Raw genomic sequence first — 20487 nt, forward strand, 5'->3', positions numbered from 1 at the left:
TCATCAGGGGTTAAAGCAACTCTGACATCTAAAGAAGGTTCCAGGGTATTCCGCTTGAAGCGGTTTCTAACTTCCTGTGAGAAAGGATTTGCAAAGCCTGCTTTGCATGCAAGCAGCCGTCTTGTGAGACAGCGTCATCTCAGACAAACAGGGATGTAAATATATTTTTTTTTTTGTCCTCATTTGCCAAACCCTTATGTGTGAAGAAGGAAATCCGCCAACCACCAATTTGTGTTATCTTGTCCTGCCCACCAAACCCTTTAGTGTGCTATGGACAATTGCACAAAAAACAAAAGAAACAGATTGGCGGGAGAAGGAGCAAACAACACACAAAAAAGGACGACCTTCAGAAACTCCATCTAGGCATATTTCAACCTGTTTGGACCAGAAAAACGAACGAAGACCCTTGTTATAGATCCATGGAGCAGGGAAGCTGGCATAATCAGAGGACCCGGGGAAAAAAAAAAAAAAAAAAACCCCGGGAGACCTACTTCCACTGTATCAAATAGTCCCAAAAAGCAATTTTCTTTTTTTTCATACTACAGGGTCTGGTCAGGTCTACTTTAGAAACTTCATATAGGGACGATAACCATCCCATATATGTTGGAGGAGCTGTGTCTACCCAAAATCTGCAAATCTGTCTCCTGGCCAACAGGATTGCAAAAAACAGGAAGGATCTAGCAGGCCCTAGGATATTTTCGTCAAGCCCAAAGAAAATCAAAGGGAAAGTATTACTAAGACTAATATTTAGCATAGAAGATAGTGCTTCTATCACCTCTTCCCAAAAACGACTAATGGCTGGGATGTAAATATTATCAGGACCAAAGGTATCCCCCAACAAAGGGGATGGAGATTTTGAACCTGAATGACCTTCGCCTAAATCAATAAGCTTCAAGCGTCGCAAAACAAAGACCTAGGGTCTTCCTCATTAAAAGCATCTGAATATGCCTCTGGATGCTCAAAATCCTGCCCAGAGAATATGCTCTCCGGGTTCTCATCCTCATAATCTTCCTCTGAAAAGGAAGATATTGTATGCAGATAAGCCTTATTAATTGGTCTATAGCATCCACTTTGAATGTTTTCTATCTTTGAAGCACTCTCTGATCTGGGTGAACAGGGGAAGAGAGAAGCACCCCTTCAAAAAAGACTTGAAGCTTCTCATCCAGCGGAGCCAAAGATTTAGTGATGGTTTTGAGGACATATGTCTGCATCGCTTGAGGGACAAGACCTAATATGAAGTCTGTGACATTCTCTTGTGTCAGTTCCACAGGCAGATAAGAGGGATTGGAGTGAGACATAGGGCTCATAGTATAAGCGGAATCAATTTAAGTCTCCAAATAAAGAAATATACTGGGCATCTCTTGCTTCTGCTACAGGCAAGCCTTGTGATATCAGGTTGATAGACCTTGGCAAGGCAGCAATGACACGTGGCCTATATGAAAAACAAAATAATAATCCTATGCTTAAAGACTTTGTTGTATAAATGGCAAAATACTTTGTCCCTTTCTAGCTCGGGATGGATGGCACTGTGCTAATCCTATGCTTAAAAATGTCGCTAGAAAACCAGACGCAAATGGCGTTGCAGCGCGAGCAATGTAATTCGTTTTATTTATTTATTCATGTACTTAACTCCGGTCGGCCGTATGCCGGAGTTTACTACCCCACACCCTGCCCCTCCCCACCCCACCGCCCCGCAGCACTCCCACTAAGAGCCGTGACTGGTTTTGTTGTTGACGGGCCCTTGAGAGCCTAGATCTTGAAAGACCACAAGTGCACGATATGTAGGATGTTGACCCAATCCCTGTACTTAAAGCACTTCACTATAAAAGACAGAAGAGTCTCAGCTATGTGTATCCTTGATGTTTCAGTTAAGCTTTTCCTCCTGAACAAATTCGTTTTTTTTTTAGGAAAATTGTCTCCTATTAAATTGTGTTTCCAGCCTTTCCAGAAAGAATTCACACTGCTTTGGTTCCTACGCACATGCTTGTGAAACACAGTTTTGACTTCAAGGGTACATCCAACTGTTAGTTTCTTTCTCGCTCCTTAAAGCTGTCACAGCTGCCACTTTGGCTTGTTGTTTGATTGTCATGGCCATGGCTGGGTTTACTCAAGCGGATCTGGAGCACAGTTTCTGTGGCTAACTATGGCCTCAATGACTCTCTTGGTGGGAAGTAGTTCATATGACACATTAAGGTCAGCAGACGATTCATGTGCTTAGCTTTTAAAACTTCCTGTTTTAGATCATTAGTGGGGTTTTGAAAGTTGCTGTCAGGGTTTGAACTTGTATAAAGACAGCATTGTCCTGTTGTGCAATGTTAAAATCCCACCTTAATGATAGGAAGTCACGGCTTTATTAAAAGCATAGAGGCTAGTATTATTTAGTCCATCTGTTCGCCTGTTCCCATTCCCTAATATTGTTTCCTATTTTATTGTTTTTATCAGCTGTTTGTATTTAAAAATTTAGACATGCCGCAGTGGTTTCTTGCTGTGGGTTTGACATAGTAAGTGTACCATCTGATTTCCTTTTGGTTCTGTTTGTCCCGTAGTCTCGTAGTCTAAAGAAGGATGCAGTCTAGGCTAGACCGGCTGATATTTTACGCATTGACTTTGTGGCATTCATGGACGTCGATTCATGAAAACTGCCAGGGGAAGCGGAAATGACATCACATGCTATGTGACCCCTGCCCGATGTCACAGGAAGTGACATCACATGACTGTTCCCATGAGGCACATGGTCAAGACTAATTTGCATATAGCTGGGTATGAACTGGGGTGGCAAAGTGAGCTAAAGAGGATTCGCCCCAGATCTGTGACTGGGGGTGAGTGTCTGAAAAGTTGCAGTGCTCAGTCCATCATCTCCTTGTGTTTGCATCGCATGAACTTTAACCTGATGACATCACAGGAAGTGGCATCACCTGTCATTTAACCCACCGATGATGTCACATCACACAAACTTTGACCTGGTGACATCACAGGAAGTGACATCACCTATCCTTTAGACCCCCATGAAATCAAAGGAAGCGACATTGCATGACTTTTGCCTTGGTGCTATAACAGGAAGTGAAGAATATAATGTTTGGTTACACAAGGAGGCTGTAAAATATCTACAAATACAAAAGAAGTACCCTATAAACAGAAACACTTTAAATCCTTTTGAGAATGCAGCTGCATATATTATTTCAGGTAGTAAATTCAAATATATATAATTAAGATAATGTAGCATTGAATAAGAACCTATCAAATGGTGTACAAATGGTGTACAACAATGAGGAATACACTAGTCAAGTAGAAATCAGCCATTATTAATACCAAATAACTTATAAAATGGAAAGCTTGATGGGCCTATAATGTTCCAAACAAGTTCTCTTTATCTTTATCATTTGTTTTAGAAACTAGGAGTACTGTGTAATTAAATCCAAGTCTTGGAACGTAGATAACAGTGCTAGTTAATTTAGGCCATGTTCTCCCAGCAACCTTCCTTTCCATGACATGGTATACATACTTCTAAACCAATGGATCCACTGAACCTTTCTAGGTTTAGTATCATTCATTTCTTCTACAGAAAATATGCACATCACTGGTACAGTGCACTTGTGTTGATCATTATATCTGCATTATCAATTTAAAGAGTGTTACAAAAATGTGGACAGATTATACTCACAAGGACGAAGATACTGGCTGTCATGTTGATACTGTATTACTGATAAGAAGATAAGAAGAGATGCTGCTGCTCAACTTCCTGAGAATAAAAAGAAGGCACTGACTGGGTAGATTTAAAGAGGCCAACAGACACATTTCCCCATCTAGAATTGTATCCGCTGGTATGAGCAGCAGCTGGTGCTAGTGGTGATTGGGGCATTCTTCTATGTAGTGGCTGACTTTAGGGTAAGTTGATGCTCAGCTAATATGAAATCCAGAATAGGCTGACAGTGCCACAGATACGGAAATCAAGGTTACTAACAGTGCTTTGTAATACTGGTTCTATATTTCTACATATGACAATGATGACGCCGGATTCTTATCTACCTTACCATCACCAAGAATCCTCTCAGGTTGCCAGGATCTTTTTATCTGCTAGACAGTGTAGAGGGGAGGAAATCAAATGTTAACACATAATCAATAAATTGAATTTAATCTCTAAAAGGACCACTGACTCCAAATTTTAGGAATTTATTACAACCAAGAATAACTGCACATACAAGCACCTCAGTACAAGGTGAAGAAAATAAATGGGCACTAATACAAAGGATATCCTACGCAGAAGCCTCAGAATAAGAAGAATAATCAATTCCAATAACATCAGGAAAGCGATAATTACTCCAGTCTCCACATTAGATGTCATTAACCTAAAAGGAAAATCAGTTAGTCTATCCCTACTCTATCTCTAAGGTGACATCACAACTTAGCATTTTCCCTCCCAGGCAAGAGAGTAAAAGGTGTCAGAAGTGAAGACTTCCTTAGAAGTGCACTCACTTAGTCAGAGCTCGCTCTAAGATGCTCCTTCTAGCTTCCCAACTAAGCCTCAACTGCCCAACCCATGGGGCACTGTGCCTAATTCAAAATCCCAAAAACATAGAACACGCCCTCCTGCACACCTCTTTAGCCAGGTCTTCTTCCAGTAGTTTACTTGTTTCCCTTCCAACGACGATTCATTCGTCCTTGGGTCCCAGGCACCTTCTCTGCTGAAAGTATCATCCCTACATTCCAGTGCACTCCCATATTGGCTTCTCGTACCATCCTAACTCCTAAAACAAAGGGTTAGTCTCTCTAACAACCTAAGTGTCCTGGCACCTGCAACAGAAACATGAGAACGAGAAACTTTCCACTTCTCTGAGATTTTCTATCGCCCTGAAACCCCAAAGCCTTACCAAGGGAAATCATTTTCGGCCTACAATATTTAGCTAACATAAGAAATGAACAGGCCTTTCTCTTTAAACGTATACGCGATCAGGCCTTTACACAATTTAAACTCACACTTCTAAAACCACACGATAAGTATTAACTTAATTACTCTTTATATATGAATAAGCAAACTGCATGTGCAGGCCTTAATAAGGTGCTCGTTTAAACCTAATGCATCGCATTACATGAAAACAAAACATTATGTGTTGACTAAAATACATTTGCAATGAACTACGACATTGCTCTTCATGAAAAACATGGTTACATTTCTATTCACACTATTATAAGCAGATTTGAGTGATACAATTCTAAGTCACACATTATTAGGTTCCATTAACATAGATGGGTGCTGACTAACAGTGATTATGATGCACCCCAACAATTTTCAGAATAACGTGGCACTCTATCAGTTCCCCCCTTTTGATGACTAGGGTCATCACACTATTTCACAATTCCCTTGGAGAAAGAACCGACTTAAACAGTACTTGTTGCCAACCTCCCCTGTTGGACTCTCTCCCTATTCTTAAGGTTCTGATATTGACTGTCCTGCAGCCTGGCCATTTGCATCTCACTCGCTCTGAGAGCTCTCTCAACTCTGTTTCCCCTATACCACTTATAGGCTCTGATGAATCCCCACAAGCAAACCACAACAATGATGAGGGGTTTTAGCAAAAAACCATGGAACCCTTTCCCCAGGCTGGCAAACCAAATTCCCACGCGACCAAATCCTTTACCAATCTTTTCCCACACACCCTCTTCGGTCAGATCCTCTATCTCATGATGGATCGTGGTAATGTTGTCTATATATTTCTCCAGATCCTTGCTGTGATCTAGAATATACGTACAACATTCCTGAACTTTAAATAATTTACAGATTCCGCCCTTTTTTGCTAATAATACGTCTAACGCAAGGCTATTCCGCAAAACCATCGTCCTTATTGCTAACATCTCTCCATCCACAAGTAACAATGACTTTGCTGTATTCATCGACAACTCATCAACCACAGTCGCCAATCTTCGAATCTTCACATCATTCAAGACCACACCCAAACTTGGTATCATTGCTCCAAAGATGTCTCCAATCACAGCTCCTGCAGTCGCAGTTCTCTTTGCTCTCGAATGCCGTCCATTCTCCAAAAGCTCCAAATCCTCTGCATGGTAAATCTTCGGAAAGATAATTCCCAAATAGCATGCACCATACAAATTTGCAGGCAACCTGACATAGGCATTCTTTCCACACACATAATACACAGTTGGAATCACTTGTACAGAGCCTTGCAAAAAGTTCTTAGCAGAATCTTCCATGGTGAAGACATGATCACACGTACTCTGTCCTACCGGAACTTTTTCATAGTAGGTCTGATAACGTCTCACACACAACTTCCCTCTCTGCTCTTTGTCCAATGCAATAGGACCATAGCTCCCTTTGTCTCTGTGTAACCTTTCTTCATCGGTCCAATCTACTGGACTGTCTCCTGTATCTCTTGTTTGTGTTAGTTTTCTATATCTATCTTCTACCTGGTCTACAAATTTCTTTTGTACATCGGACAATGCACAGGTCAAGTTATGTCGATGAGCATAAGCCGTATCCAGTTCCAAAGACGGTATGAAATACTTCCGAAGTCTGTCTTCTGACTTATAATAATCATACTTATTTAAATGCTTGTAAGCTGGAACTTCAGGAAGTACTGCATTGTAATTAGAAAAGAAATACTCAAACTGACCTCTGTCATAAAAGATACTAAGCAACAAGCTACATGAAATTCCATAAGTCTGTGGAAGATGGTGATATCTAATACTCTCGTCCACTGAGGCAGGTAATTGCATATACACGTAACAGTCTTTCGCATCCATCGCATCCACGTACTCATATAGCAGCCTTGCATACGCATTAAGCTTAAAATCACCTCTAGACCAATCTATGTGAAATCTACGACTTTCTTTGATTAGTAAAGCTCTTTCAGCTCCTATAGTGACCTCCTTTTGGCTAGAAGTGGTAGGTGTTCCCTGTACCCCCGCTTCCTGCTCATGCGAAACGATATATGAAGCTACGACTATTACAATTATAGAAACTATCACTAACCCTACAAGTGTGCATACTACTAATTTGGATCTACGATGAGTATTTCCAGCATCCATGATCTCGCAAAGTTCTCAAAGTTCTTGGTTCAGCAGCAAACAATTAAGAGTCTCTTTTCTCCTCCAGATGTCGCTTGCTAACCAGTTTGAACAACACTTCAAGAGCTGGAAATCCCCTTGCAATTTCAGTTCCTTATTTAAACAGTCCACAAAAAGACTTTCCTAGCCCTCTTTCGTCATTTTCACGGAAAGTCCCTAAGTTTATTCTTCTTCCACTCTGGCCTAGGTTATCTTCTTTATAGACTTTTATTTACAACAAGTTCACTTTCAGTCCAAAATAATATTAGCTCCCAGAATCTCTAAAACATGCTGCAAAAGTTCAAGACAAAGCCACACTAATTCCTGGTGTGGTGGCACATTACCAAATGTTGGAAAAACCAGCTTCTCTAGAATTAGTTCACAAATTCTGCTTAGACGTGGAGGGATTTGGAATAGTGAGAGTCAGTATTCCTTCAATCTCCACTCCCGGGACCAGCAGCAAAACATCCACTTTCAGGTTCGGAACTTCGCTGACCAACGTCAAGGACTTCAGCCTCCCCAAGCTCACTACTCCTGACATCAGTCCAAGTGTATGTCCACTCCGGTGAGGCGTATCTTTGACACGGCACTCTTGTTCGCCTGGATCTCCTCAGACCACCTCGAGGTTGCTCTTCGTCCCTCTGTTCAGATTCAGACGTATCAGAGACTGGGGAAAGATCTCTTTCAGGTGCCAACCTCAGGTTCAGCCTCCTCTGGTGCACGGGCCAAACCTCTTCTGCTCTTGTGACACTTCTGCTCTCTCTCTGGGTACCCTGTGCACTACTTCCTTCTTCGGCTGAATTTGACTCTACTCCACCCACAGCAATGCTTTCTCCGTCTGAGTCAAATTCGGGGCTCTGATTGACACAACCCTGTCCAGCTCGATCCAGTCCACAACCAACTGCGTCAGCAACCCTCACAGCTTGACTTGCCCTCTCAGATGGCCCTGCCACCTCAGCTGGATTTTCATTCACGAGAGGGGCTGTTTCTTCCAAGGGTGCTGGAACTCTGTGGGTATGGGAGGCATGCACCCAGTTCGGCAACCCTCCACACTTCACTGCCGTGTTCGTGACCAGTATTACCTGGTACGGGCCACGCCAACGAACATCCAAGCAGCTCTTCCTCACGTGTTTGCAAACCAGCACCCAATCTCCCGGGTACAGGTCGTGGCACAGGTCACTTGCGGCAGGAACAGTTGCTGCTTGTATCTGCTGAGACACACAACGGACTACGTCAGCCAGTCCCTTACAGTAGTCGAGAATTAAGTCATCAGTGATGCTAATTAGAGCAGTAGCAGGTATCGCTGGTAATCGCATTGCCCTCCCCATCAGGATCTCGTGAGGCGATAACCCCGTTCTCCTATCTGGAACACTATGAAGGCTCATGAGAACCAAGGGCAGTGCATCAGGCCATTTTAGAGATGTCGAAGTGCACACTTTTGCCATCCGTGCTTTCAAGGTTTCATTAACCTGCTCCACAATCCCAGAAGCCTCTGGTCGGTAGCTGCAATGTAGTCTCTGATCAACATTCAAGGCAGCACAGAGCAATTTCATGATTTCACTGTGGAAGTGTGTCCCTCTATCCGACTCCAAAGAGGTCGGAAAACCGAACCTTGGGATGAGCTCCCTCAACAATAGCTTAGCTACAGTGAGTGTGTCACATCTACGTGTCGGGTAAGCCTCCACCCACCTTGAAAACACACACACCACGACTAAAATGTACCTCAGCCCATTACGCTTTGGCATCTCAATGAATTCCAACTGCATTCTATTGAAAGGTCCTCCTGACCTCCCAATGTGACTCAAAGTCACGGCAGTCTTCTTCCCTGAATTCATCTGTTGACACGTGACACACCTCTGGCAGACAGCTTCAGCAACCGCACGAAACTTTGGATTGTACCATGTCTGTCTAAACACTTGCACCATTGCATCCCTGCCAAGATGTACTGCACCATGTATCAATCTTGCCATTGGGCTCAACAAACTTTCCGGCAACACAGCTCGACCATCACTCGAGACCCACATATCCACATCTACTTTCTCACATCCTGATCTTATCCAGCCATCTCGTTCTTGGTCGGTAACCTCATCCTGCAATCGTTTTAGTTCCTCCCAAGTGTTTTCCATGGCTAACATCATGCTGAGCTTGGTTCTTTCTTGGCTTTCTCCAGTGTAACCCCCTGTAAATATATATCCTTGTTCTGCACAGAAACGGGCAACCTCATCTGCATAGTTATTACCCAATGAAACAAAATCAGTCCCTCTACTATGAGCAGAACATTTGACAACCGGAATTTCCTTGGGACACTGTAATGCTTCCAACAATTGTCTCACATATTCCCCATTTCTGATGGGCGAACCTGAAGATGTCATGAAACCTCTCTGTGACCATAGCTGCCGGATGTCATGAACCACACCAAACCCGTACTGACTGTCAGTATAGATTGTTATCCGAATCTGGTCAGCAGCCAAACAGGCACGGGTCAAAGCAATGATTTCAGCTACTTGTGCAGAGTGTACCCCTCTAAACAAGCAGCTTCAACAACTCCAGTGATGGTACATACAGCAAATGCTGCTCTTAATCAACCAACATTGTCCCTCAAAGATGAACCGTCCACAAAGACAGTTTCATCAGGATCAGGGAGCGGTTCATCAACAATGTCTGGTCTCGGTTTGGTGCATAGTTCAGTCACATCGAGACAATCATGGTCCTCACAATCTTCACCATCTGCAATTGGAATAGGCATCAATGTGGCGGGATTCAAAACAGAACACCTCTTCAAAGTCACATTTTCTGCGGCAAGTATACCTTGCTCATAGCGTGTTAATCGATTGTTCGTGAGGTGGTCTGTTTTCGTCCTCGTCATCAACAGTTCAACGGAGTGTGGCACATAAACTGTAAGTGGATGTCCCATGACAATACTCTCGCACCTTTCAATACTGACACCTGTTGCAGCAACGGATTTCAGACATCCGGGCAACGCAGAAGCTACTGGATCTAAAGTAGCTGAAAAGTAGGCAACTGGTCTACGGACACCTCCATGATTCTGAGTCAAAACTGACAATGCACAACCTTTTCTCTCGCAACAGAACAAAGAGAAAGCCTTGTTGTAATCAGTCATTCCCAAAGCTGGAGCGCGACACATAGCCTCTCTCAGCCTTAAAAACGACATTAAACAGTCGTTGTCCCATGGTACCGGATCACTCACATCCGTGTGTGTCAGCCGCTGTAAAGGCTTTGCTTCAAAGGAGAAGTTGGGAATCCATTGGCGACAGTAGCCAACCATCCCTGAGAGCATTCTGACTTCTCTCTGTGTGGTAGGCACAGGCATGTTCATAATTTCCTCAATGCGATCTGGTGACACCTTCCTCTTGCCCTTCTCAATTCTGTGACCCAAGTACTGCACTTCACTCAGACAGTACTGCAATTTGTTTGGGGACACCTTGTGTCAAATCTCTGCCAAATGATTCAGTAAAGCAATGGTATCAATCCTGCAAGCGTCTTCTGTTTTTGAGGCAATGAGCAAGTCATCGATGTATTTCACCAGAACAGAGTGCTGTGACAACACGAGACTCTCAAGATTCTTCTTCAAGATCTGATTAAAGATCGATGGACTCTCTGTGTACCCCTGGGGGATACGACACCACATTAACACGCGGTTTTCCAGCCGGAAAGCAAAAAGAAATTGGCTTTCCTCGTGGAGTGGGATCGAGAAGAATGCTTGACATAGATCAATCACTGTAAACCACTCAGCTTCACATAGAATCTGAAACAGAATCACAAATGGATTCGGTACCACCGGACAGCATGGAACAACTATCGTGTTGACCTTTCGCAGGTACTGCACGATCCTGAATTTCCCACTCGGTTTCTGTAATCCCATGATAGGTGAATTGCATGGGCTACCCATGATCTCCTTCAGAATTCCCTGCTTGATCATAGGCTCGATTACAGGCTTGATCCCTGCAATAGTCTCAGGTGACAGATTGTATTGGGGCGTCCTAGGGAATTCTACATTCTGTTTGACCTGAATCTTCACTGGCTCTACACCTTTGATCAACCCAATCTCTTCTCCGGTGAAGTCCCACACCTCATGTGACACAGAATCTCTCAAATCAAGTGGAAGTTCCTCCACGGTCAGCGCTGGGTACATTTCTATGCACAAGTGCTGATTTGCAACTTTAATAATCCTTTGTCTGTACTTCAACTCCCTTCGGTGTGCAATCGATGGTGCAATTTAATTTGCACAACAGCTCTCCACCTAACAGGCAAACTGGACTCGAGTCACACACCATGAACTGGTGTCGATCTAGGAAAGTTCCTATTCTCACATGAATTGGCTCTGTCAATGGACTGGTCATTTTCTTATTTGCTACTCCAACAACTTGGATCAATTGTCCCGAGAGGGGTAGGTTAGGGACTACTGCGGATCTCACAGTAGACCGGGTAGCACCATTGTCAACCAAAAAGGTGGTAGGGTGACCATCAACATCTGCTTCTACAAATGGTCCCCTCTGGTCTACCTCCAAGACTGCTCCAAGTGTGCAGTCTTCCTCCCCTCTGAGGCACCGTCATGCTAATGGGTCTGGGCTGAACTCATCATACCCTTCGAAAAAAGGCATCTGTTGATAAGTCCGAGCTCCCTGCTGAACATATTGCACTCTAGGTGGCGGTGGAACTTGTACCTGCGGACTGAACGTCCCCCCTTTCATTGACCTTGGTCTGCTCACTGTAGGGACTGCTTCAGGTACAGGTACCTGAACTATCTCTACTTCCTGCTGCACATGGTTAATTGGATTCAAGGGACACTCGCGTTTCCAATGTCCAATCTGGTGACAAAGATGACATGCATTGGTCTTCTTCAATGTCGCCACATCTACTCCTGTCTTGGGATCAACTGACTTTGGTCTTCCCTGACCTTGGACATTCTGGTTTCCTCCTTGGTTATTTCCCTGTCTCCTTCCTAACGTCCCCCCGCTATGCTGGACTTGAGCCGTTTGCATCTGAACAAGCATCAATTTGTCTTTCAACCTGTGCTTAGAATCTCATCGCTGCAGTATCTGGCATACCGCAAGATCTCATCCACCGGCTTGTTCTGCCAACTGATCAGGTGTTGTATCATGAGACTAACTTCTGGCCTCAACCCCAACACAAACTTTGAGACAAACTGTCCCATATCCTTTGAATCCAAAGCATCTAATCCACTGTATTGCTTGAAGGCCTGCAAGAGGCGTTCATAGAACTCCTGTAGCGTCTCTTTTGGTTCTTGGACTGTCCGATCTATCTTAACCCAATCGATATCCTGAGGCAAAATTTTCGATTTTAACCACGTGATCACTCTTCAAACGTTTTCATAACTAAGGATGACGGGCCATTCGTGATAGGATTCCTTTCTGGCTCTAAAGCCAGCCACTCAACAGCAATCTTACATGCGGACCATAAGTCCCCTGGAACCACGATGTCGAACAGCGTGTTAAAATCAATCCAAAACACTTTTGAGATCTTGACAAAGCGATCAACCTGCTTGTACCAATCTACAGGCTTCTCCCTCAGCCGAACAAAATCGTTCGTACTTGCAGCCAAATCACCCCTACTCCAAGGCACATGCACGTACCCTCCATTCTGTACCTCTCATAAAGGGAAATTTCCTAAGCCTACCGTCCCACCACCTGGAGGTGGCATCTCTCCTACTATCTTTTTGGAACTCTTCTTCTTGGACCATCTTTCCTTCCATTCATCAAGCATGATCCATACATGCATCGCTATAATCAAATCTTTGATATGGGTTTTCAACCCCATGACCCTTTTCTCTTCCATTTCTTGGTCACTATACTGCAACCTATGGTTTCCCTGTAATGACTTCATTTAGGACAAATCCACCTCATACTTCTTGGCCAACTCTGTCAATTTCTTATGTGCTGTTCTTGCCTTGCGAGTCACATCCTTCGCTACAAAAAGTAACTCATCTTGTTCATACATGTATATCCTTTCAAGAGGTATATTTCCATTTATTATTTCATCTACTTCTGCTTTCAATCTCACTACATCTAACATCCTCCCTTTCAGGGCGCCCTTCAATATTTCTCGACAAGCCGCACCATTCCGTTCGTCGTACTCGCAGCTCTGATCTCGAGACCTACTCTCTTCTGTCATGTTCCTAGAGACTGGTCGATTTCCTGAATTACCTGGCTCCTCATTCTCTGCAGTTCCCTCACACTGATTTCTCGCAGGTGGTACCCACATTCTCAGATCTGATCTTGACTCGGCCAAAGATCTTGATCTTATTGGTCTCACATCCACCTGTCCCCTAGGGGAGTCTGCGGTGGCTGGCAATGGCGCACTCCATTCTATAGGTCTCGGAATCTGCTCCATCCCGCTCGCTGTCCCGTTTCCCTCAACCATGCTCCTTGATCCAGCAGCTGACTGCGCTAGACTACCAACTCTCTCTTGGTCTGGGTCGTAAACTGAAACAATGGGTCCAATGGTAACCGGTACTTTTAAGGCATCCGGTAACGTCACATCTCTCCCATCTTCAGTACTCTCTACAGACTGAATTCTCATGTCTTCCGTTCCTGTCGAGATTTTCCCTACTACTCTCACCTCTGACTGAGTCTGTAATCCACGAGTCCCTTCCGCTGGAGCTGACTTTCCTTCATAGGAATCTGGATTGAACGGAGGCGGTCTTTCCGAAAACAACCTCTCTACCAAGCTGTCATCCGTATCACTATCGTCCTCATCTACGCTCTTTGCCTTCGCACTGTCTGTTTTCTCTAGTAGCGGGTACAATCTATCCCCCTCAATTGTTTCCACTCTCCACCTCTTCTCTAGCACATCCCACCTCGCATCCTGAAATGCTTTAATTGACTTCTTCACTCTTTCTTGACTTCTGTCTCTTTTCCTGTAATTCGCTGCTCTGATCCATGCATGCAATGCCTCAAACTGAGTTGGTTTAGGTAGAGGTCGCCAAGAAGACATCACAGATTTCAACTTATACAACACATCCAACCTGAAAGTACCATATCGTGGGAAGGTCAGTTCTCCCTCACCATGAGTCATTTTATGCAAATTTTCAAGCCAAATTATAGTATGCAATACCACATTCTTTGCCATACAGTGCACTGGAGTATCGTCGGGAGGGGCTTCTTCCCCCCCTTCGAGTAACCACATGTTCCTCACCTCTACACAATTCTCAGAAAACCTTAAAACATTTCATAATGAACAATTTTTTGACCGCGCACAATGTTTTTGTTCACTTCCTGATGTTAGTTCACCAATAGCAGCGCGATTCACACCAACCGAACCTATCGCAGCGTGACACCTTCTGACGTCACACTTCCTCCGCTCGCAGCAGTTCCCCTCCTTCACAATTCGTGTCTCACCCTTGCATCCGTCCCATTCACACTCTGAAGTAATTATCTGTCCAAGAAATGACCGGACAAACACTTCTCTGACTGACTCTGACAGTCTCTCGAAATTATTGACATCAAACCTGGCAACCGTCTGTCCGCAAAACGACGGGACAATCGCCTCAACTGATAGGTTTCAAACGCTCAATGTTCCACATACAACAACCCATGACCAGCGTCGGTTACTCATGCACTCACGCATTCGCTCCCCCTATCTCGGTCTGGGTAATGGATGACGTTTCATGATTCCCTTTCAATGGTCAACAAAATCTACCTTGGGTGTCTTCTACACCACAACTTCTCAGACTACTCGTCGAGTCTAAGAATCCCCGGGCTGCGCGCGCTCACATCCTGATCTCACAATCACTCAACTCTCATACCAACTTCGCAAGACGTCACACAATCAAATCAACACCGCAATCTACAAAACACATCACTCTGTTCATACTCACTCTCTCACGAACTGCTGCTTTCCGCCGCACTGCTATTCTCTGTCAGTCTCCATCAGCTACCGTCGTCCACCGCTCACCGTCTGATGGGTCACCATCACTTGAATTCTATGGGCCTCTAGAATCTCTTATCTTGATCTAGATCTCCCCTCACTATCAGAGATAACCATCCTACTCTGCTACCAACTGATGACGCCGGATTCTTATCTACCTTACCATCACCAAGAATTCTCTCAGGTTGCCAGGATGTGGGGTGGCGCCGCGGCCAGGGTGACTGACTCTGGAATCTGGGGATCACGGTTCGATCCCTGGTGCCGGCGGCAGATTAACCCAGCACCATGTGACTCTGGGCAATACCTTGCTTATTTTTCCCAACGGCCCCCAGCGCCTAGAGACCCTTACGTGTGATTGTTCGCGCTTTACAAATGTGGATTATTATTATTATTATTATTTTTATCTGCTAGACAGTGTAGAGGGGAGGAAATCAAATGTTAACACATAATCAATAAATTGAATTTAATCTCTAAAAGGATCACTGACTCCAAATCTCAAATTTTAGGAATTTATTACAACCAAGAATAACTGCACATGCAAGCACCTCAGAACAAGGTGAAGAAAATAAATGGGCACTAATACAAAGGATATCCTACGCAGAAGCCTCATCCGACTCAGAATAAAAAGAAGAATCAATTCCAATAACATCAGGAAAGCGATAATTACTCCAGTCTCCACATTAGAAGTCATTAGCCTAAAAGAAAAACAGTTAGTCTATCCCTACTCTATCTCTAAGGTGACATCTCTACTTAGCATTTTCCCTCCCAGGCAAGAGAGTAAAAGGTGTCAGAAGTTAAGACTTCCTTAGAAGTGCACTCACTTAGTCAGAGCTAACTCTAAGATGTTCCTTCTAGCTTCCCATCTAAGCCTCAACTGCCCAACCCATGGGGCACTGTCCCAAATTCAAAATCCCAAAAACATAGAACACTCCCTCCGGCACACCTCTTCAGCCAGCTCTTCTTCCAGTAGTTTTCCAGTGAAACGTGTCTCCCTTCTAACGACAATTCATTCGTCCTTGGGTCCCAGGCACCTTCTCTGCTGAAAGTATCATCCCTACATTCCAGTGTCTTTCCATATTGGCTTCTCGTACCATCCTAACTCCTAAAACAAAGGGTTAGTCTCTCTAACGAGCTATGTGTCCTTGCACCTGCAACAGAAACATGAGAACGAGAAACTTTCCACTTCTCCGAGATTTTCTATCGTCCTGAAACCCCAAAGCCTTACCAAGGGAAATCATTTTCGGCCTACAATATTTAGCTAACATAAGAAATGAACAGGCCTTTCTCTTTAAACGTATATGTGATCAGGCCTTTACACAATTTAAACTCACACTTCTAAAACCACACGATAAGCATTAACTTCATTACTCGTTATATATGAATAAGCAACCTGCATGTGCAGACCTTAATATGGTGCATGTTTAAACCTAATGCATCGCATTACATGAAAACCAAACATTATGCGTTGACTAAAATACATTTGTAATGAACTACGACATTGCTCTTCATGAAAAACATGGTTACATTTCTAATCACACTATTATAAGCAGATTTGAGTGATACAATTCTAAGTCACACATTATTAGGTTCCATTAACATAGATGGGTGCTGACTAACAGTGATTATGATGCACACCTACAATTTTCAGAATAACGTGGCGCTCTATCAACAAGCTGATGTGATGAGGCTTCATATCCACTGTGACAGAAAGAAACAAAATGGACATCAAGTTGGTGCTTTGCCAATCATGCTTAGAAGCATGGTGGCTGCTCTGTCCGTGCCCCTGCATAAGTTACTGACTTCTGCAATCACTGGCAGTTATCTTCAGGTGGCATAGGCCTCAGGGGAAATAGAAACTGATTGAGGAGTAACTGTTGTTTTCCTGGCCATCAGGAGAAGGCCGCGAACGCATGGCTGTGTAGTAGCTGCTGTCTTCGTGTGCCTATATAGGCTATTGGCTTCTGTGATCAATGGAAGGTTTCTTTAGGTGGCATAGGCCTCAAGGGGGATAGAGACTGATGGATACCTCTGGTGGCACGTCAGCAAATCTGTTGATGGCTTCATTCAAATTTAGCTGCTTAACCTTATTAGGTTCACGAACCACTATCATTAAATCACTTTATCCCTTGTCTCCATATTTATTGTGCAAATAAAGTCTTACCCTTTTCACAGAGGAGAAGAATCTCTCCTTTGTAGCAGTAAAAATAGGTAATGTAAGAACTAGATGTAAAAGATCAAAAATCTGAGGAAACGCTCCTGGTGAATACATGAGATACTGCCTGACAGAGTGAATACCTGGTACATTCTTGTCTGAAAGATACGATTTTGCAGTTTCCAGCTCAGATTGCAGAAGATTTCGGTCTACTGCAGCCTCTGGGTATTTATCAACAATAACTATTGCAGAGGAAAAGTCCCAAGAACTTGCAGCTTTTGAATTAAACATTCCAACAGCAGACATGAGGCCCATGTTGTCTGTAAATCGAGCATCAAACTCATTTGCAAATCTATCCAAAATAGGGGAATGAACTTCCTGCCTTAAGCACTTTGACAGTGGAGTTTGACTTTCTAAGACATCAAAATGGCTGGATCTTTTCCCTACAGAGATACTGAGAAAATAATCTGTCAGTCTGCTACTACATTGATGGTGTCTCAAAGGTGGAGCCCTTGGATTGGATTTTTCTTGAATCTCAATTGCACACTTCTCTGCTAAGTCCTTAGCCTGACTTAACATTCGGGCCACTGACTGTCTTGATGGAGTTTCACTAATCACTTCTTGTTTACTTAACTAGATCACATGCTCTTGGCAAGTCAAGGTATTTGCTCTGTAGTACTTCAGATAGACTGTGAATCTTTCACAGAAGTAGTTCCGTACACTCCAATGTAAGCAAGAAACCAAAGTTTTCAATGTTCTTAAGAAGTCCTTTGACTTCTGAACTGCCTGCCTTGTCACAATGTTGTGATTCTATTATACTGAGAACAACGAAAATAGACTCAAATCGCATCTGTACTTTTCTAACACAGCAGTACCAGTAAAACCACCTCATACCTGAGAGTCTTTCTATCTCCATTACATACAGATTAATCTCTTTCTGAGCTTTCACAAAGAGCTCGTGCCTTGGTGAACTTTGTGAAAGAAAAACATAAACTGCTTGGTATGCTGAAAAGAAATGTTTTACTGCTTGTGAGTTAGTTACTGTTTGCACTAACACAGGGTTTAGGCGATGTGCATGGCAGTGCATATAAATTGCTTGTGATGCGATCTCTCCTATTTTTGCTTGGACTCCATTAAAACACCACTCATAACTGAGGCGCCATTGTAGCACTGTGCAACACATTTCTTCCAGTCAAGTCCCGCTTTCTGTACTGCTTCAACTATGGCTGCAGCAAGGCTGGAGGCATCAAACGTCTCCATATGTTAATACCCTAATGCATTCTCCTGAACATTTCCACCACCATCAACAAAGTGGATAAAACTCAGCTTCTCTTTATGTGAGACATCTTTGGTTTCATTAACGTACTCCACAAAATCTTTTGTCACTTTTTAGGCAATATGCTCATGGACAAGCGCTGCCACCACAGATATCATATCATTTTGGTAATCAAGAGAGGTATATGACCATACCTCCCAGACATTTTTTCTTTTAACTTCTCATCTTGATCAGAAATCATCTCTAACAATTCAATGAAATGTAGCCTATTGTGAGAATGCTCAGTTTAATCTGTGGCACAGAATGCAAGCCCTTGACGCCCCATGAAACATACTGCTTTAAGCTGCAGCTCCACATGTTGTCTATTCTCCTAAATTGCCTGCTCCGCACCTCTTACTATCATGGAAGAAACTGACTGCTGACGGTTTGTAGGCTGCTGTAACCTTTTGAAGTTGGTCCAAGCAATAACTGACAATTTATGCTTGTCTGACAGTGAATGTGTTTACAAAGAACTAGTATGCTTTTCCCACTTAATGAAGCCCATACCAACGAATGCAACATTGCCAGGTTCACATCCTCCTCCTCCCACAGAGCCAGCACTAAAATGCCTGCATGCAAAACAACAAACAGCATCTTTAAGGACTGAATACTCTACCCAAGGAGTAGTTTCCATTAAACCTACAGCATGCAGTTAAGGGGAATGTCTGAAGTTTTGGTTGCACTGAGTCGCCATAATAATTCAGTGACAGGTCGTCACTTGCTGGGTGAGATTTTGATGTTGGTGCCTGACTAGTTTCTTTGATTCGAGGTGCATCTATTATGTCACGCCTCAATAAAGAGCTGGCTGTATTGGCATCAGAGTATGATGACTAGTCAGCAAGGCCAACTAGAAAAGTACTGTCATCTAAGCTGCCAACATAAGATGGTGAAACTTCAACGTCAGTGTGAAATGAACACTCAGCGCTGTCAGCATGTGAAGAAATACCAGTAATGTCAATAATGGCAGAACTTTCATCAGCACAGAAAGAAGCAGCTGCAATGGCAGCATTATGATGTTTCAGGGATGTCATAACATTGTGAGCATATGACTTCACACTAGACAGAGCAGCATCAGGCAACTCTTTGGTTCTCATGCCTTCATTAGAGCTTGTACGATGGTCTTTGGAACTCCTTTTTTTGAAAACAAATTCAATATTGATGTTTGTTTTGGATCTTTGGGTTTTGTAGTAGGAAATTACATTTTTATGTGTTCCTGTGTTTGCAGCTGAATTAATCAATTCCACTGCTAAATTGACAAACATACAGAAACAAAGGGTTAGGGCATGGCATGGTACACTGCACATAATAGTGAGGAAACATCTGGCACTTGGACGGTGCGGAAATATCTGTCAATGCAGGGCAGGAGGGAGGGGGCAGGTGCATGGACTCAGACAACATAGGGCATGGAGGCAGTGGGTAATGGCAGCACACTAAATGTACAGGGCAGGGGCAGAACAATGGCCACACAGGGCTTGACATGGTGGAAGGGGTATGGACTTGGACAATGGGGGGCAAGGAGGAGGGGGGGTTAGAGGCACCAAGTTTGGATGGGGGCAGCATAATGGATAATGGCAGGCCACCCTGCATCCAGCCCCCTTGCCATGCATTACTATGGACATTTTACTTTAGGTTACAAAAACCCTAGACATTCACTGAAAAAAATAAAGGTTAAAGTGACATTATAGTTAGGAATTTTAAGAATATCTAACTTTACATTAACAAAACCTTAGAAATTCACCAGAAAAAACAAAGTTTAATGGGATGTTATAGTTAGGTGACAATATCACATAAAATATTCCATTTGAAACTAGCAAAACCACTGAAATTCACCCTAAAGTAACTATTACTTGTGTCCTCGCCATGCACTGCTTTTGCCCTTAAGAGAGAAAGAGAGACACAGTCAGAGGTAGCCAGAGATAGGGAGAGAGATATTTTTTAAAGAGTCAGAGGTGAGAAAAAAAGAGAGTGAGAGCTAATTTTATCAGAGGGGATCTTGGAAGGTAGAGGCCTTAGCAATTGTCCACATAGCTCATTCTTTAAAAAGTCTCTGGCT

General features: G+C 43.5%; 1 protein-coding gene and 1 pseudogene across 2 annotated transcripts in view; one reads left to right on the plus strand and one right to left on the minus strand.

The window, feature by feature from the left end:
* Positions 1 to 20487, plus strand: part of LOC146833669 (flavin-containing monooxygenase 5-like) — a 405379-nt gene that overhangs the window by 129041 nt on the left and 255851 nt on the right. The gene's annotated exons all lie outside the window — the stretch shown is intronic.
* Positions 892 to 19528, minus strand: LOC146833670 (uncharacterized; annotated as a pseudogene).

This window comes from Triturus cristatus, chromosome 4_2 (assembly GCF_964204655.1).
Source record: "Triturus cristatus chromosome 4_2, aTriCri1.1, whole genome shotgun sequence".
NCBI classification, from domain to species: Eukaryota; Metazoa; Chordata; class Amphibia; order Caudata; family Salamandridae; genus Triturus; species Triturus cristatus.